The sequence below is a fragment of the Dendropsophus ebraccatus genome, chromosome 5 (genome assembly GCF_027789765.1).
Source record: "Dendropsophus ebraccatus isolate aDenEbr1 chromosome 5, aDenEbr1.pat, whole genome shotgun sequence".
NCBI classification, from domain to species: domain Eukaryota; kingdom Metazoa; phylum Chordata; class Amphibia; order Anura; family Hylidae; genus Dendropsophus; species Dendropsophus ebraccatus.
Genome location: NC_091458.1, coordinates 65,388,129 through 65,414,215, shown reverse-complemented (window position 1 = coordinate 65,414,215; position 26,087 = coordinate 65,388,129). Strand labels below are relative to the sequence as shown.

Sequence of the window (26,087 nt, the reverse complement as noted above, 5' to 3'; positions counted from 1 at the left end):
ACATACTAAGAAGGTACTAAGGGACATACTAAGGGGATACTAAGGGACATACTAAGAAGGTACTAAGGGGCATACTAAGGGGGGTACGAAGGGGCATACTGAGAAGGTACTAAGGGGCATACTAAGGGGGGTACTAAGGGGCATACTAAGAAGGTACTAAGGGGCATACTAAGGGGGTATTAAGGGGCATACTAAGGGGGTAATAAGGGGCATACTACGGGGTACTAAGGGGCAAAATAAGAAGGTACTAAGGGGCATACTAAGGGGGGTACTAAGGCGCATACTAAGAAGGTACTAAGGGGCATACTAAGGGGGTACTAAGGGGCATACTAAGGGGGTACTAAGGGACATACGAAGAAGGTACTAAGGGGCATACTAAGGGGCATACTAAGAAGGTACTAAGGGACATACTAAGAAGGTACTAAGGGGGTACTAAGGGATATACTAAGAAGGTACTAAGGGGCATACTAAGGGGGTACTAAGGGACATACTAAGAAGGTACTAAGGGACATACTAAGGGGGTACTAAGGGGCATACTAAGGGGGTACTAAAGGGCATACTAAGGGGGTACTAAGGGGCATACTAAGGGGCATACTAAGGGGATACTAAGGGGCATACTAAGGGGGTACTAAAGGGCATACTAAGGGGCATACTAAGGGGCTTACTAAGGGGGTAGTAAGGGGCATACTAAGGGGGTACTAAGGGGCATACTATGGGGCATACGAAGGGGCGTACTAAGGGGCATACTAAGGGGGTACTAAGAAGGTACTAAGAGGCATACTAAGGGGCATACTAAGGGGTACTAAAGAGCATACTAAGGGGGTAGTAAGGGGCATACTAAGGGGGTACTACGAAGGTACTAAGAGGCATACTAAAGGGTACTAAGGGGCATACTAAGGGGGTACTAAGGGGCATACTAAGGGGGTACTATGGGGCATACTAAAGGGGTACTAAGGGGGTAGTAAAGGGCATACTAAGGGGGTACTAAAGGGCATACTAAGGGGCATCCTAAGGGGGTACTAAGGGGCATACTAAAAAGGTACTAAGGGGCATACTAAGGGGGTACTAAGGGGCATACTAAGGGACATACTAAGAAGGTACTAAGGGGCATACTAATAGGGTACTAAGGGGCATACTAAGAAGGTACTAAGGGGCATACTAAGGGGGTACTAAGGAACATACTAAGGGGGTACCAAGGGGCATACTAAGGGGGTACTAAGGGGCATACTAAGGGGGTACTAAAGGGCATACTAAGGGGGTACTAAGGGGCATACTAAGGGGCTACTAAGGGAGCACTAAGGGACATACTAAGAAGGTACTAAGGGGCATACTAAGGGGGTATTAAGGAACATGCCGCTACATGTCAGGACTGCCACTACATGTCAGGACTGCTGCTACATGCCAGGACCGCCGCTACATGGCAGGACTGCTGCTACATGCCAGGACCACCGCTACATGGCAGGACTGCTGCTACATGCTAGGAACGCCGCTACATGCCAGGACTGCCGCTACATGCCAGGATCGCTGCTACATGCCAGGACTGCCGCTACATGCCAGAACCGCCGCTAAATGCCAGGACTGCCGCTACATGCCGGGACTGACTCTACATGCCAGGACTAACGCTACATGCCAGGACTAATGCTACATGCCAGGACTAACGCTACATGCCAGGACTAACGCTACATGCCAGGACTAACTCTACATGCCAGGACTAATGCTACATGCCAGGACCTCCGCTACATATCAGGACTGCTGCTACATGCCAGGACTCTCACTAGTGGTGTAAACACAAAAACTATTTATATGCATTTTTTTTTTAAATAAAATAAAATATCACTATATCAGGACCAAATATTACCTCCTTTCGTAATTGAAGAAAACTTTACTATATATAGGCCAATATTACCTCCATAGAGTGACCTCCACATAATGACACTATATACACTATAAACAGACCAATATTACTGCCATAGAGTGACCACCACATAATGACTCTATATACACCATATACAGACCAATATTACTGCCATAGAGTGACCACCACATAATGACTCTATACACACTATATACAGACCAATATCATGTGGCGGTCACTCTATGGTGGTAATAATGGTTTGTATACAGGGGCGGTCTTGGCATTTCTGGGGCCCCAAGCGAAGTTATGTCTGGCCCCCCCCCTCGACACGCGTTCCAAAACAATAGACCGCTGTGTGTTGCCCCCAGTAGTATATACCCCTTGTGCGCTACCGCCAGTAATATATACTCCTTGTGTGCTGCCCCCAATAGTATATACCCCTTATGTCCTGCCCCCAGTAGTATATACCCCTTGTTTGCTTCCCCCAGTAGTATATAGACCCCTGTGTGTTGCCCCAGTTATATATAGCCCCCCCGTGTGCTCCCCTAGAAGTATATAGACCTCCTGTGTGCTGCTCCAGTTGTATATAGACCCCCTGTGTGCTGCCCCCAGTTGTATATACCCCCTGTGTGCTCCCCCACTAGTATGTAGGCCCCCTGTGTGCTCCCTCAGGGGTATTTAGCCCCTGTGTGCTCCCCCACTTGGATATAGACCTCCTGTGTGCTCCCCCACTTGTATATAAACCCCTGTGTGCTCCTCCAGTAGTATATAAACCCCCTGTGTGGTTCCCCCAGTAGTATATAGTCATATATACTCATCTGGGTCCGGGCGTCTCCTCTTCTCTTCACTCTTGTGGTCGCAGGAAGGGTTTTCCCTGTGATCACAAGAGGCCGCACTCCCCTTGTCCTGGCGCCGATGCGCCAGTGATGTCACTGGAGAGCCGGCACCACAAGGACAAAGCTGCCACTTGTGACCGCAGGAAAAACCCTTCCTCCGCCACAAGAGTGTCTGACAGGAAGGGAGCCAATGTCTCCCGCCCTGTCAGTGCTGCTGCATGTAACTGAGCGCTCATTACAAGTGCTCATAGTTACAGTTGAGATGGCAGCAGCGAGCGGGCAGCGGCCCTGTCCAGCGGTCTTGAGCACAAGAGCGGGGCGTGGGGGCCCCAAGCGATCGCTTGGGGTGCTTGGTGCCAAAGACCGCCACTGTTTGTATATAGTGTATATATAGAGTCATTATGCATTATGTGGCGGTCAGTCTATGGCGGTCATATTGGTCTGTATATAGTGTATATATAGAGTCATTATGCATTATGTGGCGGTCACTCTATGGCGGTAATAACTCTATATACACACTACATACAGACCAATATTACCACCATAGACTGAACACTGAATAATGACACTATACACGCTATATACAGACCAATATTGCTGCCAAAGAATGATCACTGCATAATGACTCTATATACGGACCAATATTACCACCACCTTATTTTTTTTCTCAATAAAACACACGTTATTGCCTTAGTGACATCATCATACACTATACATAGGAGCTGCAGCCAATCACCGATCACCTGCAGCAATTACATAGGACTGATGAGGCCAGAGAATGGCTGCAGCTCCTATACACAGTCTATTCACCGCTACACTTCCGCTGGACAGTGGAGTCAGCAGTGCTGATACACACACTATATATATACAGGTAGTCCTCGACTTACGTCAGTGATCCGTTCTTAGGCAGGGTTGTAAACCGAATTTCGATGTAAGTCGGATCATATGTTCATACAGTACTGTACCATAACAACAGTACTGTCCTGTAAACACTTAGCCTATCCTAACATAGTACCCTACATAATTATCAATATCCTCAGTCTAGAACCGCATAACTGAGTACTGTACCAGTATAGTATCGTACTTTATTCTTCTGCCGCTGCATGTATTCGAGTTACGTCCATAACGTGTAAGTCAGAATAAGGCGTCGAATAAGGCGTTGTAACCACGAAACGATGTAACTCGAGACCGTTGTAACCCGAGGACCACCTGTATATATATATATATATATATATATATATATATACATATACATACACACACACACATCCATGAAAACACATTATACAAATCCAAACCATCCAGTCCACACACTATACATATGACATGTAACACACACTACATTCATCCATTATACACATGTATACATACACACTACATTCATCCATTATACACAAATATACTGTACATACACACACTACATGTACAGTATACTTACCCCCTCTAACAGCATGCTGGGTGTAGCTGTCCTTATCCATGGCGGCAGCAGCAGCAGCAGGCTGTGATCCTCACCCTGCAGCCCTCTCCTCCATCGTCCCGACTGCCACACCAGTCTCATTAGGAAGACAGAGGAAATCACATGATGCAGAAGGGAGGTGGAGGGGGAAGCTACACACTCCGGGAGCAGAGCGTCCTGCAGCCTCTGTGTGACCCCTGATAGCAGCCATCAGCTGCAGCCAGCGATCACTGCCATCAGCTGCAGGACGCTTACTGTGAGCTCCTTCACCTAAAACTTACTGTAACTGGGGGATGGGGGCCCTGGGCAATTGCCCTGTTTGCCACCCCCCCCAAAACGCCAGCCCTGTCTCCATCCCTGTCCTCATCAACACCCATACCTGTGTTAATGGAGCAATCACTGAAACCATGTTAGCTGGTCCCTGGTAAGGCAGGGCCGCAATGATGTTGAAATGTGTTTTAGGGGATAAAGTTCATTTTCTAGGCAAATATTGACTTTGCAAGTAATTACTGTTAAGCTGATCACTCTTCATAACATGCTGGAGTATATGCAAATTGCCATTTTAAAAACTGAAGCAGTAGACTTCGTAAAAATTTATATTTGTATCATTCTCAAAACTTTTGGCCATGACTGTACAGAACTGCACAATGTCAATCAGCTGCTTCTAAGGCCAGCAGGATATTGTCATGTCTTAAAACAGGCTTGGACCCGTGGGCCAGGGACATATTATTACCAAAGTGCCTGAAATCACTGTTTAAGGGCCCTATTACCTGGGGAGATTATCTGTTACTTCAAAGTACTCGGTGTATAGAAGATAAGAAATATGCATACTTACCTGTCCATGTTCCCGCACTGACCAGAGCCACTGCTGACACTTCCTAACCTCTCTTTGAAGTGTCAGACCGCTCAGCCAATCACTGGCCGCAGTGCTGCTCCATCTTGGCCAGTGATTGGCTGAGAGGCCTGTCACTGACGTCAATGATGGCCGTTCAGCCCTTGCTGTATGATAATCTAGCAGATCGGCGCTCGCTAAACAGGTGTATTGGGCCATGTAATACCACCCTTATTTTTTCCTGCACCATAGCTTTACCTCGGCATCTGAGCGGTGTCTTTCTCCAAACTAGAACCAAGGGGAGGAGCAGCTACTTCATAGGGATGGCATGCACTTGGTTCTTTTGGCATTTACATATATGATGATGTTGATGGTGTTATAAGGAATGAGACATTCTTTAAAGTTTCCCTCCTCCTTTATTGGCCCTGAGAACATGACGACCTGACATGTCTCTCTGTTTAGCGGTTTTTATTTGTTTTAAAAAAAATAAAATAAATATATTTTCGGGTGTTTTTTCTGTGTATTTGATGAATTACGAATAAAGATATTTTGTACGTTGACACATTGGTGTGCCATTGCCTTAATTACATACTTTATATATATAAAATTTTACATGTTTATATATATAGTTGGTTCTAGTTGTGTTCTTGTATGTTAGATTTTTACCCAAAAGCTGTGCATCTTCTCTTTTGGAAGTTTAAGGGCCCTATTCCACAGGAGCGATAATCAGCCGAATCCGCCCCATTCGGCCCGATTCGGCCGATTTTCGCTCCATGGAATAGAGAGAACGATCAGCTGATGATCGTGTCATCATGTAGTTCTACCACAGCCACACAGGAGCATGCTGGGAGCTGAAGTTCTACCTCTGCCACAAAGGAGCAGGAGAATCAGCTGCCAGGGACACTAGTCACATGAAGATATGGAGACATACAACATAGGAGACCATCTAAAATAGTGGGTCATTTTGCACACTCATGATTGTCAACTCCCGGCTGGGCGTGCATTGCGCTACACTGGTCACATGAGACGATATGCGTTCCACGATTGTGACCACTGCGCATGCGCGTATGCATTCCATTGAGTAATGCGGTTCACCTTGGCGCGCGTTACATTCACTAGTATGGTCTCTCACGGATGTTTAACAGTTGTTTACATCTTTACTGATGGCGTGTGGTGAGTTCCCCAGCTGCTTTGTATGTTCATTAACTTATAATTAACACAAAGATACACTTTATATATTTTTATCTATTTGATATTTAGTAACACTTTTGTTAAACATGTATGTCTTAAAGACATTATTTGTTATTATTTATTATTTGGTTAACCCTACCATGATTATTATTGCACTCTATTTGCTTTTTTACACTGATTGATATTTTTTTTATGTATTGAGATGATCACTATAAAACACGTGTGTAATGAAATGTGTTCATTTGCTTGAAAAAAGTCTCAATGGTGAGACTGAAACGTCGCATCACCTGCTGTATGGATTGAATAAACCACCTTATTTTTTTCACTTTGAAATGGCGTGCTGCAGTATTTTCTATCGGATATTTGTGTACTGGAGATCCCCAGCACACTGCTGGCACCCGATACTCACCTGACTTTTGAGGGCAGCGTCTTCTCTAAATGTGTAGATAGATACATAGATAGATAGATAGATAGATAGATAGATAGATAGATAGATAGATAGATAGATAGATAGGAGATAGATAGAAAACAAGTAGAAAACAAGCCGCACATCCAATTCCAATGTGGCGGGTGCTCAGGGAATAGAGAAAGATAGTGAGAGGCTATCGAAACGTTGCATCTTTTTGTTCACCATTTTTTTGGAATAAACGACACATTTTCTACTACCTGAGCTGGTGTGCTGTGGACTCTCCATCTTCTAGATAGATAGATAGATAGATAGATAGATAGATAGATAGACAGATAATATTTGAATGTTTTTATCATTTCCAGATTTCGGCTGTCCTCAGTATCCCATTCTGGTTTCTACAAAGATTTGGCAAAAAGATGGCAGCTTTTGGAATCTCTGTAAGTATTACTGCAGAACATGGCGCTCAGGGGCGTAGCTAATGTCTCCTGGGCCCTGGTGCGAGAGGTCAACTTGGGCCCCCCCCTCCTCCTTTCACGACCAAGTGATGCTATTGGTGTGTGTATATATATATATATATATATATATATATATATATATATATATATTAGGGCTGGGCGGTATACCGCAAAAATACCGATACCGTCACTGGCGTCGGTTAACCGACCTCAACTTAGCCAGGACGGTATCTGCGGTAATTTTGTATTTCCCAGAGAGCTTCTGCACGCAGTCGCGGCCCGGCGTAAGCGCTGCACGTCATGTGCAGGGACGCCGGAATCAGAGCGGGAGGTGGAGGAGCAGCAGGGCCCAGGTGAGAATGCCCGAGTGCACAGCCCTCCCCCGCACCCGTCCAGTCTGAGCGCCCGCCCTCCCCCTGTCCCATCCGGCGTCCCTGCACACACAGGACATTAACATGCAGCGCTCGCCGGGAGGGGGAGTTGGGGGACCGGCACCAGTCCTGTCCGAGCGTTCTCCTCCTCCGGCCGGCGAGCGCTGCACGTTAATGTCCTGTGTGTGCAGGGAGGCCGGTGTGCGCGCGGGAAGTGGAGGAGCAGCAGGGTCCAGGGGAGAATGTTCCTGAGTGCACAGCCCTTCCCCCGTCCCGCTGATCCTGTCCCGTCCGGCGTCCCTGCACACACAGGACATTAACGTGCAGCGCTCACCGGCCGGAGGAGAAGGGCGCTCGGACAGGACTGGTGCCGGTCCCCCAACTCCCCCTCCCGGCGAGCGCTGCACATTAATGTCATGTGTGTGCAGGGACGCCGGTCAGTTCTCAAGGTGCATATGCATGCAGCTCCCTGTGTACCCATCCACCCCGGCCCGCCCCCCTGTGTACCCATCCACCACTGCCGGCCCCCCTGTGTACCCATCCACCCCTGCCCGCCCCCCTGTGTACCCAGCCACCCCTGCCCGCCCCGTGTGTACCCAGCCACCACTGCCGGCCCCCCTGTGTACCCATCCACCCCTGCCCGCCCCCCTGTGTACCCAGCCACCCCTGCCCGCCCCCTGTGTACCCAGCCACCACTGCCGGCCCCCCTGTGTACCCATCCACCCCTGCCCGCCCCCCTGTGTACCCAGCCACCCCTGCCCGCCCCCCTGTGTACCCAGCCACCCCTGCCCGCCCCCCTGTGTACCCAGCCACCCCTGCCCGCCCTCCTGTGTACCCAGCCACCCCTGCCCGCCCTCCTGTGTACCCAGCCACCCCTGCTCGCCCCCCTGTGTACCCAGCCACCCCTGCTCGCCCCCCTGTGTACCCAGCCACCCCTGCCCGCTCCCCTGTGTACCCAGCCACCCCTGCCCGCCCTCCTGTGTACCCAGCCACCCCTGCTCGCCCCCCTGTGTACCCAGCCACCCCTGCTCGCCCCCCTGTGTACCCAGCCACCCCTGCCCGCTCCCCTGTGTACCCAAACACCCCTGCCCGCCCCCCTGTGTACCCAGCCACCCCTGCTCGCCCCCCTGTGTACCCAGCCACCCCTGCCCGCCCCCCTGTGTATTCAGCCACCCCTCCCGCCCCCCTGTGTACCCATCCACCACTGCCGGCCCCCCTGTGTACCCATCCACCCCTGCGGGCCCACCTGTGTACCCATCCACCCCTGCCCGCTCCCCTGTGTACCCATCCACCTCTGCCCGCTCCCCTGTGTACCCATACACCCCTGCCTGCCCCCCCGTACACCCCTGCCCACCTCCCCGTAGAGGAGATAGATAGATAGGGAATAGATAGATAGGAGATAGATAGATAGATAGATAGATAGGAGATAGATAGATAGATAGATAGATAGGGAATAGATAGATATAGATAAAGCAGCAAGAGTCCGCAGCACACCAGCATGTAGTGAAGAGTGGTTCATTCCATCAAATAAGGTGCAGGATACGACGTTTCAATTCACTCCAGAATCATTTTCAAGCATGCTTATCTCTTCACTATATGCTGGTGTGCTGCGGACTCTTGCTGCTTTGTATTTTGGGATCCCCTGCCAAAGGCCTTTCTGTGTTCAGCACCCTCTACTTCAGCCTTGGATGTGCGTCTGTCACGAACGATAGATCGATATCTTTACAGCGTGTCAGTGCAGTGCCATCTACAGCCCCCTATAATGTACGTCCCTGTACTTTCACCTGTATATACTATATACCCATCATATATACTCTGGATACCTATAGTACATAGCTATATACCTGTATATACATGTCCTGTAGTGTGCACATAGCTGTATACCTGTATATACACGTCCTGTAGTGTGCACATAGCTGTATACCTGTATATACACGTCCTGTAGTGTGCACATAGCTGTATACCTGTATATACATGTCCTGTAGTGTGTACCTAGCTTGGGTTGCTGCTCATTGAGTTACTGTACTTTTTTTAACTTTATTGAAACAAACTATCCCCAGTTTGGCACGGCCGAGTGGGTGTGGCTTGTAAAAGGGGTGTGGCTTACAAAGGGGGCGTGTCATAGTTATCGTCCAATTATCGTTACCGCAGCTACATATGCGATAAACCGCGATATTGATTTAGGCCAATATCGCCCAGCCCTAATATATATATATATATATATATATATACACCAAGACAGATATTACCAAGAACACCAGCATATTGGAAGAGAAAGTATTATCACCGTACATATTACCGCCATACTGTTACCGACCAAATCCTGTATACTGAGACCAATATTACCAGTAATACCAGTATATAGGAAGGAAACATTACCGCCACACCACAACCACTACCATCACCACCATATTGTTACTGACCAAATCCAGTATTCTAAATCACCTCATCCAGTCATATAGAGGTGGCCCCAGCTCTACACAGGTTCTATACTCCTTATACATTACAGTGCAGTTATATCAGGTGACTCACAGGAGACGTCTTTTCTGATCGGAGTTCTTTCCTTTTCATCTTCTCCATCTGTCCTGGGCCATTATGAGAACTTCTCCAAGCCACGAATCCACAGAATCTGCCAGACAGACATATTAGTCTCCTCACACTTGCACCATCCTCATCTCTATACATGCTGCACATCTGTATTGTCCCCTTTACACCCTCATTTAGTGGGTAGCCCTGACTCTATGTGACCCCCTAATAATATATGCCCCCTCTGTGTATTCCCTCTCCCCCTATGTTGCCCCCCCAAATAGATGGCCCCTCTCCCTCCATGTTGCCCTCCTTATAGATGGCCCCCTCTCCCCCCACCCTCCCTTATAGATGGCCTCCTCTCCCTCCTCCATATAGATGGCCCCCTCTACCCCTCCCTTACAGATGGCCTCCTCTCCCCCCTCCTTATAGATGGCCCCCTCTACCCCCTCCCTTATAGATGGCCCCCTCTCTCCTCACCCTCCCATATAGATGCCCCTCTCCCCCACCCTCCCTTATAGATGGCCCCTCTCCCCCCACCCTCCCTTATAGATGGCCTCCTCTCCCCCCACCCTCTCTTATAGATGGTCCCCTCCCGCCCTTATAGATGGTCCCCTTCCCCCCCTCCCTTATAGATGGTCCCTCTTCCCCCCCTCATAGATGTCCCCCTCTTTCCCCCCACCCTCATAGATGCCCCCCTCTTTCCCCCCACCCTCATAGATGCCCCCCCTCTTTCCCCCCACCCTCATATACCCCCTCTTCCCCCCCACCCTCATAGATGCCCCCCTCTTTCCCCCACCCTCATAGATGCCCCCTCTTTCCCCCCACCCTCATAGATGCCCCCCTCTTTCCCCCCACCCTCATAGATGCCCCCCTCTTTTCCCCCACCCTCATAGATGGTCCCCTTTCCCCCCACCCTCATAGATGCCCCCCTCTCCCCCCCCCACCCTCATAGATGGTCCTTTTTCATCCCACCCTCATAGATGCCCCCCTCTTTCCCCCCACCCTCATAGATGCCCCTCTCTTTCCCCCCACCCTCATAGATGCCCCTATTTCCCCCCACCCTCATAGATGCCCCCCTCTTTCCCCCCACCCTCATAGATGCCCCCCTCTTTCCCCCACCCTCATAGATGCCCCCCTTTCCCCCCACCCTCATAGATGCCCCCCTCTTCCCCCCACCCTCATAGATGGTCCCCTTTCCCCCCACCCTCATAGATGCCCCCCTCTTCCCCCCCACCCTTATAGATGGTCCTTTCCCCCCCACCCTCATAGATGCCCCCCTCTTCCCCCCACCCTCATAGATGGTCCCCTTTCCCCCCACCCTCATAGATGCCCCCCTCTTCCCCCCACCCTCATAGATGGTCCCCTTTCCCCCCACCCTCATAGATGCCCCCCTCTTTCCCCCCCACCCTCATAGATGCCCCCCTCTTTCCCCCCCACCCTCATAGATGCCCCCCTCTTTCCCCCCACCCTCATAGATGCCCCTCTCTTTCCCCCCACCCTCATAGATGTCCCCCTCTTTCCCCCACCCTCATAGATGCCCCCCTCTTTCCCCCCACCCTGCAGGCTGATAAAAAACAAAACAAAACAACGCGCTCCCACATTGATCCTAACTCCCCCTGGTCTGTCCCCGGCTGCTGGGCGGCTGCCGGGGGTGTCACGTCCTATCCCCGGCAGCGCGCGCATCCCAGAGCTCCCTGCGCGCCTTGGGCCCTGACTTCCGGTTCCGGCGCGCAGGGAGCTCTGGGATGCGCGCGCTGCAGGGGATGAGACGCGCAGCAGCCGGGGGAAGACGGAGCCGGACTCTTGTGACCGCAAGCAAAACAATGCTTGCGGTCACAAGAGTGATTGATCGGGAGGGCCTCGCAGGGCCCTGGGGGCCCCGCGGGCCCCCCTTCGTGGCGAACTTGGTCGCGGCGGCGACCGCCGCGACCGCGGTAGCTGAACCACTGATGGCGCTGTATAAGTGTGTAAGTTCTAATAAAAAACACATGCTGGGTACAAAAAGCCACACGACTAACATGTAACCGATCTAGTACTTACCATTCTAAGAGTAATTAAAGAGTTTGTCTCCCCTAACCACGTCCATATACCCTATCAGGCATCATACACAGGATGTCACGCTGACACTAACCTCTATGGGCAGGAATGTAGAGCCGCTAAGTAATTGTGGTACTCAACCAGTGACGTGCTGTGATGTTACTGGTGACGCCACTTCTGTGGTGGTTGGTCGGTTGTGTTGTACACCTCAGCCAGCGATAGTAATGTTGTGATGCCAGTGATAGTCCAGCACACAGGTGCGATGTTGGTACCTGCTTTAGTGTTGTGGCTGGCTGTACTTCCCCCAAATGGTCGGTGACCTGCCAGGCTGTGATGAGTCCCTTGGGCTCTTGTCACGGCAGTCCTGAGTACAGTAGAGGTAGTTGTAGCGGTGCTTGTATAGTTGAGAGCAGAGTGGAGCAGTGTAGAGGAGAGCAGTTTGTCAAGGGAGAAACTTCCTGAATTCCCCCCCCCCAAATCAACTGGTCTCAGAAAGTTATACAGATTTGTAAATTACTTCTATTTAAAAATCTCAGGAACTCCTCCAGTACTTATCAGCTGCTGTATGTCCTGCAGGAAGTGGTGTATTCTCTCCAGCCTAACACAGTGCTCTCTGCTGCCACCTCTGTCCATGTCAGGAACTGTCCAGAGCAGCAGCAAATCCCCATAGAAAACCTCTCCTGCGCATCTACCTTTCCCCAAAATGTTCTCTCCCACAGTAGTCGCTGGATTTAAGATGTGGATTATCTCGTACACATCAACAGGGACACAACATAATATTATGCGGTTCAAGGAAGAAAAAGAATGCTGCACCTCACACCTATGGCTGATACTAGTGCCCCTAGGCTAAATAAAAAACACATCAGAATTTTGTGTATGAATTGATCAAGCCATACTGCCCCATGTACCTCGTGCCGGTATCTGATACACATGGGTCCCTAAGTCCACACAGTGCCAGTCAGTGGCCACCAACCCCGCAGGCACGCACAGCCAGGGAACGGGGGCCATGGGACGGCCCTGCGACCCCCATGCCACAGGACCAGACCCAAAAACACCACACCAGAACCCGGCCAGCACCGCCGGCGGAGAAGGTCGCCCCCAAACAGCACGAGTATGGATGAGGTATTGCACTCACCATAGCTGCTGTAGACAGAATGGGAAAAGACAGGAGGGATTAAAACCATGTGCACTCAGGTGTCTCCTGCTAATTGCGGTCATGTGGGTCTCACCAGGAGGAGTGCAAAACACGGAGAAAAGAGAGAAACAAAATGCGGTTCAAGGAAGAAAAAGAGTGCTGCACCTCACACCTATGGCTGATACTAGTGCCCCTAGGCTAAATAAAAAAACACATCAGAATTTTGTGTATGAATTGATCAAGCCATACTGCCCCATGTACCTCGTGCCGTGTGGAGTTAGCGTAGGGACCCGTGTGGACCAGAGGACCTGCACGGTGGTACACGGGGCAATATGGCTTGATCAATTCATATACAGACACTCTGGTGTTGATTTTTAATATAGGCCTAGTGGCATTAGTGTCAGCCATAGATGGGATGTGCAGCCGTTCCATTCTCTCCAGTTCGTGTACAACATAATATTATATTGCCGAATACTCCACTAGATATATTACATGTCGCATTACCCAAAACCGACCTTTCTGAGTGGGTTTCGAAGGGTTTATCAGAATTAAACCAGTTATTCCGGGAAGGTGTTTTATGTTCTTTTTTAGATTTACAAAATGAATATGGCCTCCCAAAAGAAGACCTACACAAATATCTAAAATTATGACAATTTCTACTAACTAGGAAACATACAAATGTGAAATGTAATTTGGATCTTATAAAAATCCTTAAATCCCAACCAAAAGGTCTTAAACCTATTTATGAAATATTAGGGAAAACTACCTCATTTGAAGCAATTGGACCATATGCTAAATGTTCCGCAGAACTGAATATTTCCCCCTCCGGAGAAGACTGGAAACATGCTTTCTCGTGGTCACACAAGGCCCTAAAATGTATAGTTCATGTAGAGGCTATCACCAATGCAAGGTTACAGTGGTACTACACCCCACTTAGACTTCACAAGATGTTCCCCTCATCCTCTAGTTTATGTTGGAGGGAATGTGGGTGTGAAGGATCATTACAGCACATTCTATGGTATTGCCCACGGATAACACAATATTCGAGTGAAATCTCTAAATTAGTGGACAAATTATTTAAAACTCAAATCCTCAAATCCCACTAACACCCCAATTAGCACCTTTGCTCTTAGGTATCCATATGATTCCACCACCGTTTCGCATTTTGTTTTGCAAAATAGTAGTAATTGCGAAACTATTCTTAACAAGAAGATGGAAATCTTCTTCTATTCCTAAAATAGAGGACACAATCCAAGAAATTAACACTACATACAAATATGAGGAGGCTATAGCCTTTGGTAATAACTCTATTAAAAGGTTCAGAGAAAATTGGTCACCATGGACATCAAGCTCCTATTTTTCATCTTAACATTTTCTATTTTGTTAAACAAGGATTATGACTATGGATGGTTTCCTGATGTATAATCAGATCTTTGTCTACTATAATACTCTTCTTTTCTTGTTGAAATGTATGTATAATTGTTTGGAAATTATGTATGTTTGTTGGAAATATTGTACGGTTCTAAGTTGTACAACTGTTTTTATTTGGAAAAGTTTGTTAAAACCTAATAAATATATTGAAACAGAAAACCTCTCCTGCTCTGGGCAGTTCCTGACATGGACAGAAGTAGCAGCAGAGAGCACTGTGTCAGACTGGAAAGAATACATCGGTTCCTGCAGGGCATACAGCAGCTGATAACTACTGTAATTTGCAAATCCATATAACTTTCTGGTACCAGTTGTTTTGAAAAAAATTCCTAGAACGAGCTTGGAGAAGTGCTTTGCTGAGTCCTTCTCTCTGTCTTTCTTCAAGGGACAGATTCTGTAAAGAGTCTATGGAGCCCTTCTCTTACAGTGAGATGGGGAGAGAAGCACTCAGCAAAGCGCTTCTCCATACTTGTTCTTGACATGTCAGTTATTTGCAGGTCCGCATGGGATCCCGTCCGGAGCGTATACGATGTGTATACGCTCCGGCCAGGATCCCATAGCAGATAAGGCTATGTTCACAGGCGCATAAAGTACGACCGTTGTTGTCATCGGCCGTACTTTTACATAGCGTGAACATAGCCTTACTGTGAAAATAATAATAATTAGTAAACTAAATTCTATGTGATTCCTCGTCAAGCACCAACACAGTACACACACACTCATCTCCCCTTTCTGTGGGTGACAGTACCAATAGTCCGGGTGGGTCACTATTCCACTCCGGACCACCGTGATAAGTACTCAAGGGACCCTGCAACAACCCGGCAGGTCACTGTCCATAGGGGAACAAGGTATAACCGGCCCTTTAAAATTAAAGCAGGTGTGCCACCATACCTGTGTACCCAACCGGCACTGGCGTAACAACATAACATCACTGGGCCCGGCTATATCTCGGCCAACCACCATAGAGCTGGCTTCACACTTCACCACCTAGCAAGTGACAGGCCGTACCGACACACCGGGGGTCAACCCAGTATACAGTAAGGTGAGGACCAGCTACTTCATAGGGATGGCATGCACATGGTTCTTTTGGCATTTACATATAAGATGATGATGGTGTTATAAGGAATGAGACTTTCTTTGGAGTTTCCCTCCTCCTTTATTGGCCCTGAGAACATGATGACCTGTAATGTCTCTCTATTTAGCGGTTTTATTTGTTTTTTAAGTAAAATCTTTTTGGGGTGTTTTTTTTGTGTATTTAATGAATTACAAATAAAGATATTTTCTACATTTTGACACCTTGGTGTGCCATTGCCTTAATTACATACTTTATATATAGTTGGTTTTTGTTGTCTTCTTGTATGTTGGCTTTGTAGCCGCCGCTTTTTACCCAAAAGCTGTGCATCTTCTCCTTTGGTAGTTTAACTCTTTCTCCAAACCAGTCACAGTCCTGGGTGGTAATAGCACCTTTTGGGGCATGATTGACAGTCAGGGAACCTGCTGGGACACTGGGAAGCCGGATGAAATCTTGGGGATACGCCAACACACCGGTGACCAAGCAGCTTGCCTGACTGTCAATCATTCCCCAAGAGGTGCGATTACAGCCCAGGAACTGTGACTGGTTTGGAGAAAGACACTGCCCAGATACCTAGATAAAACTAAATCCACATACAATGCCAGAAAAGATAAAACAGTGACTTTGGGCGTTTTGAAAATACAGATGACCATCACAATATATGGTGGGAACTATTGCAGCTTGCTTTATTATGCTATTTTTGGGGGTTTAGAACTCAAAAAAGGTGGTGAATTGTTCCATTTAACCTCTTAAGGACATATGACGTACCCGTACGTCATATGTCCTCATTAGCACTTCAAAGCGGGGCCACGCGGCGACCCCGATTTGAAGCGCCGCGGTTCCGGGTGCCACGTGTAGTCCGGGACCGCCGCTATTAGTGGGCATGGTCTGATCGCCGTGCCCGCTAATTAGCTAATCGGAGGCAGCTGTCAAAGTTGACAGCTGCCTCCGATTACCGGAGGCAACCTTTCCCTGGGGTCTAGTGGGGGAGATCGCTCCTCCGGGACGTTGTCCCGGAGGAGCGATCTCCGTTACTGATGCCGGCCGGGGACTCGTCCAAGATGGCGCCGTCCCCGGCTCAGCACTCGTTTACTTCCGGCTGCAGCATATCTATGCTGCAGAGATCTCAGTGAGAGATCTAAGTATATATACTAGAAGTCCCCTAGGGGGGCTTCTAGTATATGTGTAAAAAAAAAAAAAAAAAGTGTTGTTTATAGTAAAAAGCCCCCTCCCCTACTAAAAGTCTGAATCACCCCCCTTTTCCCAGGTTTTAAATAAAAGTAACTAAATAAATAAATAAACATGTTTGGTATCGCCGCTTGCGTAATCGCCCGAACTATTAATTAATCACATTCCTGATCTCGCACAGTAAACGGCATCAGCGCAAAAAAATCCCAAAGTGCAAAATTGCGCATTTTTGGTCGCATCAAATCCAGAATAAATGTAATAAAAAGCGATCAAAAAGTCGTATATGCGCAATCAAGGTAACGGTAGAAAGAACACATCATGGCGCAAAAAATGACACCTGACACAGCCCCATAGACCAAAGGATAAAAGCGCTATAACCCTGGGAATAGAGCGATTTTAAGCAACGTATATTTGTTAACAATGGTTTGAATTTTTTATAGGCCATCAGATACAATATAAGTTATACATGTTATATATCATAGTAATCGTAACGACTTGTGGAACATGCATAACAAGTCAGTTTTACCCCAGGGCGAATGGCGTAAAAACACAGTTCCCCCAATTCCGCTCTGGAATTGGGGAGATAAGTGGACGTCATTGATTTCATCCACTCCCTCTTCGGCGATACTGAAAAAAGGCCTCCCGCCCCGGAGTACCCCTTTAGATAATATGATGGAAGTGATATCATTTTACACAATACATTTCCTCAGGTTGCAGACGCAACGTTCCACCCTCATTGTCATCTAAACCTCATGTCCAGCTGTGGAGAGACAAGTCTACAACACAGGAATATCAGCCACAAAACCATCAGCTGCATCTGCTCCATGCAGTATCCGAAGTCCGGGAACCATCAGCAGCATCTTCTCCATGCAGTATCTGGAGTCCGGGAACCATCAGCTGCATCTGCTCCATGTAGTATCCGGAGTCCGGGAACCATCATCATGGCAAATAGCTGGAAAGAGAGGCAACATATTGTATCCACCTATGGACCATGTATCACTATGTTCTTCCCAGAATATGGGCGCAAATATTATCTATCAAAGACCCAAAACTGTTACATTCAGATTTATTTTGTACGTGTGAAGTAATTTTATTCTAATAAGATGTAATTATAGTTATAGATTAGTAACACAGGTCTGCAGTTTATCAGGAGAAATGTCTCTTTCCCTATGGGCTGTAATATAGCAGGTACAAGCTCTCAGCCACCTTGCACTGATGGTACAGGAGCTTCTGTCTTTGGGCATTGATAATATTATGGGGGTTACCCGGCCTCGCCTCCTCATTAGAAGCAGTAAGTGTCATTTATCATTATAACCTGTTGGAGACGCTCCGCAGAGGCGGATCCAGTTTTCCTTTTTCTAGGACATCACTGAGATCTGGGCTAGAAATGAACGTCCCTATTATTTGCCCTGATATAAAACTACAGATTTGTGGCTATTAGAACCAGAAGGAAAATGCAGGAAAAAAAGGTCAAAATATCTATTAAACCTTTTCTTTATTTGTTTCTATCCCAAATAAAACTGCCATGTTCCTTGTTTCCTTGCTCTTTTCTTCTTATAATTTCCATAGACGGCACTCACAGACTGATGTATTGTAAACTTTACTCTATGTGCATTCTTTCCAATCTGACACTGTGCTCTCTGCTGCCACCTCTGTCCATGTCAGGAACTGTCCTGAGCAGGAGAGGTTTTCTATGGGGATTTGCTACTGCTCTGACAGTTCCTGACATGGACAGAGGTGGCAGCAGAGAGCACTGTATCAGACTGGAGAGAATACACCACTTTCTGCAAGCCATACAGCAGCTGATAAGTACTGGAAGAGTTCTTGAAATTTTTAAATAGAAGTAATTTACAGATCTGTTTAACTTTCTGATACCAGATTATCTAAAAACATTTTTTTCTCCAGAGTCCCCCTTTAATATGTACATCCAGGACGCAGCAAATGTGCAATAAAGTAGTGCAAAAAGTGTTATTTTTAAATTACCTATCTGAGCGCCGGCCATGTTCTCTGTGTCGCCCCCTGGTGTCACCTCCTCTGCCCGGCACTGTCCGCTCCCAGAGTCAGCAGGTCGGTATTTTTTGATCTGGAGAGAGGGATCCTGAGAAGCTGAGCGCACACACACCCTGGAGAACATGAGGACTAGGATGAGTGGAGAGCGGGGAAAGAGTGCCCTGTTATCAGTGGCAGCAGGAGAGAGACAGAGCGCACACACAGGAGGCACAGAGGGACGGAGCGCACACACAGGAGGCACAGAGAGACAGAGCGCACACACAGGAGGCATAGTGAGACAGAGCACACACACAGGAGGCACAGAGAGAGGGAGCGCACACACAGGAGTCACAGAAGGACGGAGCGCACACACAGGAGGCACAAAGAGACGGAGAGCACACACAGGAGGCACAGAGGGACAGAGCGCACACAAAGGAGGCACAGAGACGGAGCACACACAGGAGGCACAGAGGGACGGAGCGCACACAGAGGAAGCACAGAGAGATGGAGCGCACACACAGGAGGCATAGAGAGACGGAGTGCTCACACAGGAAACGCAGAGAGATGGAGTGCACACATAGAAGGCACAGAGAGAGGGAGCGCACACAGAGGAGGCATAGAGAGACGGAGCGCACACACAGGAGGCACAGAGAGATGGAGCGCACACACAGGAGGCATAGAGAGACGGAGTGCTCACACAGGAAACGCAGAGAGACGGAGCGCACACATAGAAGGCACAGAGAGAGGGAGCGCACACAGAGGAGGCATAGAGAGATGGAGCGCACACACAGGAGGAATAGAGAGAGGGAGCGCAGACACAGGAGGCACAGAGAGATGGAGCGCACACACAGGAGGCACAGAGAGACGGAGCGCACACACAGGAGGAATAGAGAGATGGAGCGCACACAGGAGGCACAGAGGGACGGAGCGCACACAGAGGAAGCACAGAGAGACGGAGCGCACACATAGAAGGCACAGAGAGAGGGAGCGCACACAGAGGAGGCATAGAGAGACGGAGCGCACACACAGGAGGAATAGAGAGAGGGAGCGCAGATACAGGAGGCACAGAGAGATGGAGCGCACACAGGAGGCACAGAGAGACGGAGCGCACTCACAGGAAGCACAGAGAGACGGAGCGCACACACAGGAGGCATAGAGAGATGGAGCGCACACACAGGAGGCATAGAGAGACGGAGCGCACACACAGGAGGCATACATGACCCGAGAGGAAACCAGGGGGGGGGGACACTGCCCGGACTGCAAGTGAGGAGCTATGTGTACTGCCCCTGAACCTTTGACAGTGGCTGCGTTGCCTGCTGGGAGAGGAGGGTGCTGATCTTATAGGGGAGGTCACAGCAGCACAGAGGATGTCAGGAGAGGAGGGTGCTGATCTTATAGGGGAGGTCACAGCAGCACAGAGGATGTCAGGAGAGGAGGGTGCTGATCTCTAGGGGAGGTCACAGCAGCACAGAGGATGTCAGGAGAGGAGGGTGCTGATCTTATAGGGGAGGTAACAGCAGCACAGAGGATGTCAGGAGAGGATGGTGCTGATCTTATAGGGGAGGTCACAGCAGCACAAAGGATGTCAGGAGAGGAGGGTGCTGATCTCTAGGGGAGGTCACAGCAGCACAGAGGATGTCAGGCGAGGACGGTGCTGATCTTATAAGAGAGGTCACAGCAGCACAGAGGATGTCAGGAGAGAAGGGTGCTGATCTTATAGGGGAGATGACAGGGTTCCAGCAGCACAGAGGATGTCAGGAGAGGAGGGTGCTGATCTTATAGGAGAGGTCACAGCAGCACAGAGGATGTCAGGAGAGGCGGGTGTTGATCTTATAGGGGAGGTCACAGGGTCCCAGCAGCACAGAGGATGTCAGGAGAGGAGGGGTGCTGATCTTTTAGGAGAGGTCACAGCAGCACAGAGGATGTCAGGAGAGGAGGATGCTGATCTTATAGGGGAGGTCACAGCAGCACAGAGGATGTCAGGAGAGGAGGGTGCTGATTGCGGGTGCAGAGCGCTGTCAGTTTGCTTGGTGCTGTACACATTGTGCAGTGTTTGCAGCCACTCTGGGAGGAGGAAAAGAGGAGAGTGGCTGAAAGTTACTTAACTTTAGACAGTGTCTGCATGGCCTGCCGGCAGGGGCGGTCTTGGCATTTCTGGGGCCCCAAGCAAAGTCATGTCTGGGGCCCCCCCATGCCCCCCCTCCTCGACATGCGCTGCCCCCCCCCCCCCAGTAGTCCTCTTATAACCCTCCTACCACCATACAGAGATTACATATCACCTCAAAACTACTCTGAACAAAACAGGAAGATATTACCAATGATGCCATAACATAATACTGCCACACCATGACCCCTATCACTACAGACCCTATAACAGAGTGCAGTTACATCCAGTGACTTACAGGAGGCGTCTTCTCTGATCAGCATCTTTTACTTCTTTTTCTTTCTCTCTCCATCCAGCGTGAGCCACCTTGAAGTCTTCTCCCGGCTGGTAATCTTCCCTCCAGAATCTGTCAGAGAAATATTTTAGGCTCCAACACATACAGTAGTTAGGTCCCCTCTACGTATATATAGTAGTTACGCCCCTCTGTGCCCCCACAGATTAAAGGTGTCCCTGTGCTCCCACTTAATAATTAGGTATGTTCTGTGCCCCAGTATAGTAGTGAGGCATATAGGCACTTTTGTGCAGTCCCAATGTAATTAAGACCGCTGTGTGCTGCCCCCAGTTATATAGACCCCTTGTGCGCTGCAGACAGTAGTATATACCTCTTGTGTGCTGTCCCCAGTGGTATATAGACCCCCCTGTGTGCTCCCGCAGTTATATATAGACCTGTGTGATCCCCCAGTTATACATAGCCCCCCTGTGTGCTCCCCCAGTATACTATATAGACCCCCTGTGTGCTGCTCCCAGTCGTATATACCACGTGTGCTCCCCCCAGTTGTATATACCCCCCGTGTGCTGCCCCCAGTTGTATATACCCCGTGTGCTGCCCCCAGTTTTATATACCCCCTGTGTGCTCCCCCACTTGTATATAGCCTCCCTGTGAGCTCCCCCACTTGTATATAGCCTCCCTGTGTGCTGCCCCCTTTATATAGCCCCCCTGTGAGCTCCCCCACTTATATATAGCCCCCTGTGAGCTCCCCCACTTGTATATAGCCCCCTGTGAGCTCCCCCACTTGTATATAGCCCCCTGTGTGCTCCCGTTTATATAGCCCCCCCTGTGCGCTCCCCCCGTTTATATAGCCCCAGTGCGCTCCCCCACTTGTATAGAGCCCCCCTGTGTGCTCCCCTGTTTATATAGCCCCCCTGTGTGCTCCCCCGTTTATATAGACCCCCACTGTGTGCTCCCCCCGTTTATATAGCCCCCCTGTGCGCTCCCCCATTTATATAGACCCCCTGTGCGCTCCCCCATTTATATAGCCCCCCTGTGCGCTCCCCCCGTTTATATAGCCCCCCTGTGCTCTCGCCCCGTTTATATAGCCCCCCCTGTGCGCTCCCCCCGTTTATATAGCCCCCTGTGCGCTCCCCCCGTTTATATAGCCCCCCTGTGCGCTCCTCCCGTTTTATATAGGCCCCCACTGTGTGCTCTACCTCCTATATAGTATATAACAGAAAAAAAAACAAAAACATTTTTACACACCTGGGACCGGCATCTCCTCTTCTCATCTCTTCTCTTCCCTCTTGTGGCTTCGGGAAGTGTTTCCCCTGCGGTCACAAGAGGCCGCTCTCCCATTGTCATGGCCTCTTGTGACCGCAGGGAAAACACTTCCTGCGGCCACAAGAGTGACTGACAGGGAGGGAGCCAATGGCTCCTGCCCTGTCAGTGCCAGAGCGGGGCCCCCCTGGATGTCGGGGGCCCCACGCAATTGCGTGGGATGCTTGGTGCCCAAGACCGCTACTGCCTGCCGGGAGAGGAGGGTGCTGTCACTGCGTGCGGCTGCAGCCATGGCAACATGCACAGTGTGGGGCTGTCAGGACTACAAGTCTCAAGAACCCTGATGCTGAGAGTTGTTGTTATATTGGAAGGCTGCTGCTGTAACACTGCAACTCCCAGCATACCTCATTGTGCACTATAACTCCCAGCATACCTCCTTGTGCACTACAACTCCCAGCATACCTCCTTGTGCATTACAACTCCCAGCATACCTCATTGTGCACTACAACTCTCATTATACCTCAGTGTGCACTACAACTCCCAGCATACCTTCTTGTGCACAACAACTATCATAGCCGCTGTCTGGGGGCCCTCCCCCCAGACTGCGGCTATGATAGTTGTTGTGCACAAGGAGGTATATTTGTATTGTTTTTTTGAGGTATCGAACTGGTATTGAGTATCAAAATAAAAAAGCTGGTATGGTGACATCACTAGCAGGGCCTAGGCCTGTAATGCCTCTCTGTGCTTGCTTCCCACCTCTCTGCATTTCAGTAACGGTCCAGGGCTGGATTGTGTCCTCCTTTACCGGAAGAATATTGAGCTTGCGCCACTGCTAGCGGGGGTGGTTCAGCCACAATGGGGGCCCAGGCTGGGCCCAAGTTGCATTTAATCCGCTGCTGCTTCTTGCAGGACATACAGCAGCTGATAAGTACTGGACTTTTTTTTTATACAGAAATAGGTTACAAATTAGTTTAACTTATTGACACCAGGTGATTTAAAAACTATTTTTTAAAGATGTGAAGCAAGGACTAAACATATTATAAATGCCATTTTTCCTATTGCCCTGGGGTCCTCAGGGTTTTTAGGGCTGCATACGCCTTGTAATGTATACTCAACCAGGGTGGATATACAGGACGCCAAGATCAAGGAAATCTGTCTGGTTCGTAGCAGGTAGAGAGCTGCATACACAAGCATGTGGACAGGTTGTACAACCGCTAGTCACAGCGTCGGCATCAGCACCCGGCTTACCTGGGCAAGTGACGGGCCCTGTTAGCAGCTAGCAGAACCTGATGGCAGGTGTATTTTGGCAACAGGTTAACAGTCACTTGTTAGGAAACTGTCACTTGTGGGACAGTTTTTTTAGTGCAGCGCTCTCTAACATGTGACTTTCCAGTTGCTGCAAAACTACAACCCCCAATAGGAACTGCTGGCAAGGTATAATGGCCGTTATAGTTTGGCAACAGCTGAAAAGTCACTGACTGGGAAAGAAAGATTTAGGAAAACTGTTTATTTAATCCAGTGTTCTCCAACAAGTGACTCACTCTCCAGTTGCTGCAAAACGACAACTTCCATCACGCACTACTGGAAGGACATGATGGGAGTTGTATTTTGGCAACAGCTGAAGAGCCAGTGGTTGGGAAACAATGATTTAGGAGGACAGTGACCCAATTTATCTAGGGGTGCAGTGACGGGGGGCATTGTCATAATTCATAAGTGCAAAGTTATTTTTGCACCAAGAGAAGGGCTAACTACAGACTGAAGCACAAGGTGCAGCTCACCTACAGATGGGGGGCACAAAGAGGGTCCTGTTACTGTTTGGGAGCTCTATGCCACCATGTATTGGGCTGTAAAAATCTGCAACATATCCTCCATGTCTGAACTCACCCTACATCATTCTGAGAGGCCATAAAAGCCTATTTCACATCTGACATTGTATAGTGGGTGACATGGCTAAGGCTAGGTTCACAATGTGTTTTATCCTATACGTTTAACGTATCCATTTTATGGAAAAAACGGATGCAACTACCGATGCAATTGTGTGCCATCCGGTTGGATCCGGTTGGAACCGGTTGGAACCGGTTGGAACCGGTTGGATCCAGTTTATCCATTGACTTGTAAACAACAACAACCTGACAACGTGTCTGGGCATGCTCATGACATCACTACGACAAGCAGTGACATCACGTAAGTGACATAATTGGTGATGTCATCCAAGGGCCCTATAAAAGAAGGTGCAGAGCCCCAGAATCTCTGTTCTTAGGGACTCACTAGCGATCACACTGTTGGTATTACCTTGCTTTCTGCCTGTGTATACTGATAGTCATTTCTAGTGTTTTCGATTTTCGTCAATCCATGGAGAGAGAGGAGAGGATTGAGAGGGAGCTTGCCATTTTTGGCAACCTCCTGTGCTATCTGGTTCCAATCCTAGTGGGCTGTCTTTCCACCAGACAACCACTCAGCATGATTGAACCCTTCATCAACCCGCTGAGCTGGGGCAATTCCATCAGCGATCCGCTCAGCTGGGACAATATCACCTTGGGCCTGAGGCCAAACAGCACCATCACAGACCAGACCAGCTGTAAGATTACCCCCATCCTGCAGAGGCCCAATTACACCACCAGAAACCTGCAGCGTCCAAACACCACCATTGAAGACCTGCCCGACTGTGACCTGATGTCCATCACCAGTCATGTCCAGAGCGCAGCAACCGCCTTCACTGACCTGCTTAGCTGGCTGACTGCTGTTAGCGATGTGCTCAGCTGGACATCCACTACCAGTCGCCTGCTAAGCTGGACTTTCAGTGATAGCGCCCTGCTGACCTGGATCACAGCTGCTGTAGAGAGAGTGAGTGTGATCACCACCACCTGTGATTACATCAACTGGATCTGCAGCACCAGAGACCTCATCATCTGGACCACAACCCTCACCCGCAGCAGCTTCCTGGACATCTGGACGACCACAGCCACCTGGATCACCAACACCACCACCGGTGAGCTGACAATGTTTATTTCCACCGTCACCACCAGCGATCTGCAGGCCGCACTGAGCAGCATAAGTGAGAAGCTGGTGTGGATTGCCACAACCCTCCAGCTTCTCACTTGGCTGACCAGTCGCTGCAACAGGTGCGCTTGGCTGCTAACTGCGGGTGAGGCGTTGTCCTGGATGAACACTACCAGCAGGATGCTGATCGGCGCCCTACAGGGCATCAGACTTATTGTGCGATGTCTGTCCAGTACCGAGGAGCTGAGGAAATGCCTGGCCATCATATCCGAAGAAGTGCTCAGCGGCTTCCCCGCCACCACCACCACAGCACGCTCCGAGGGACATCCCTACCGCCGACAGCGAATCATTTAAAATGATGGGACAACATCACCAGGGGCCTGCAGTTCCATCAGAGAGCAGCCCAGCTGGAAGATTACCACCAACCTGCAGAGGCCCAATTCCACCACCACCAACCTGCAGCGTAGCAACTCCAGCACCATCAAAATGCAGAGCCCAAACAACACCATTGGAGAACTGCTCAACTGGAATATGACCACCTGTGACCTCATTTCCATCAGCAGCCATCTCCAGAGTGCAGCAACCACCTTCACTGACCTGCTTAGCTGGACATCCACCACCAGCCGCCTGCTGAGCTGAACTTTCACT

General features: G+C 49.3%; 1 protein-coding gene across 2 annotated transcripts in view; it reads right to left on the bottom strand.

Annotated features, from left to right (window-relative positions):
* The window catches only part of LOC138793626 (short-chain dehydrogenase/reductase family 9C member 7-like), a 49,756-nt gene that overhangs the window by 22,797 nt on the left and 872 nt on the right, over positions 1-26,087 (bottom strand). Inside the window, exon 1 of one of the 2 annotated variants that reach the window (XM_069972282.1) lies at positions 18,778-18,853. The exons of the other annotated variant lie outside the window; for it this stretch is intronic. The gene's annotated coding sequence lies outside the window, so the exon portion shown is untranslated. Of the gene's footprint in view, positions 1-18,777; positions 18,854-26,087 lie in introns of those variants that run through there. 2 annotated transcript variants of the gene reach the window in all.